This window comes from Bison bison, unplaced genomic scaffold, assembly GCF_000754665.1.
Source record: "Bison bison bison isolate TAMUID 2011002044 unplaced genomic scaffold, Bison_UMD1.0 scf7180017864379, whole genome shotgun sequence".
NCBI lineage: Eukaryota > Metazoa > Chordata > Mammalia > Artiodactyla > Bovidae > Bison > Bison bison.
Genome location: NW_011494951.1, coordinates 2,495,820 through 2,496,508, shown reverse-complemented (window position 1 = coordinate 2,496,508; position 689 = coordinate 2,495,820). Strand labels below are relative to the sequence as shown.

At 60.8% G+C, this 689-nt stretch overlaps 1 protein-coding gene across 1 annotated transcript in view; it reads left to right on the top strand.

Moving 5' to 3' along the window:
• Positions 1–689, top strand: part of GALNTL5 (polypeptide N-acetylgalactosaminyltransferase-like 5) — a 56,396-nt gene that overhangs the window by 26,683 nt on the left and 29,024 nt on the right. The window lies entirely within an intron of this gene.

The following is a 689-nucleotide window of genomic DNA, read 5'->3' as shown; positions in this document are numbered from 1 at the left end:
TACAGGATGCGTCCCCCAGGTACAGACGCTGGGATGGAGTTGTACATGCAGGGGGCCCCCCAGGTGGTCTTGGGAGCCAGGTAAAGGGGTGAGGAAAGCAAGACTTTACAAGGAGAGCGGGGCTGTGATGTAGCTGCGGAGACCCCATGGGGACCTCGGAAGCTAGGAAGGGGTCAGTCCAGGTCCTCTGGGACGCAGAGGCCCGGATGACACGGGAGGAGTGCTTACAGAGAAATGTCTGCGAAGGATAAAGGGGAGAGGACGAAGTGTGGGCTGGAAGCTTCTGGTCTGACCCCAGAGGAAGCAGGCAAGGAAGGAGGGAAGGCCAAAAGCCCTTCGGTCTGCTGCGTGGCTCCCAGAAAGGGCTCGAGTGGGCCGGTCAGGAGCCCCGGAGCCAAGACCATGCACTGGAGGAGTCCTGAGTGGGGCCCCTGTGGCCGTTCGGATTCACCCGGTTCTCGGGGGCCCACACAGTGTGCGCAGTGATTGGCTGGGAGCCCCCGGGAGGGCGTGGCCTTGGTGTGAACACAGCTGCTGCTGCTAAGTCGCGTCAGTCGTGTCCACTCTGTGCGACCCCATAGATGGCAGCCCACCAGGCTCCCCCGTCCCTGGGATTCTCCAGGCAAGAACACTGGAGTGGGTTGCCATTTCCTTCTCCAATGCATGAAAGTGAAAAGTGAAAGTGAAGT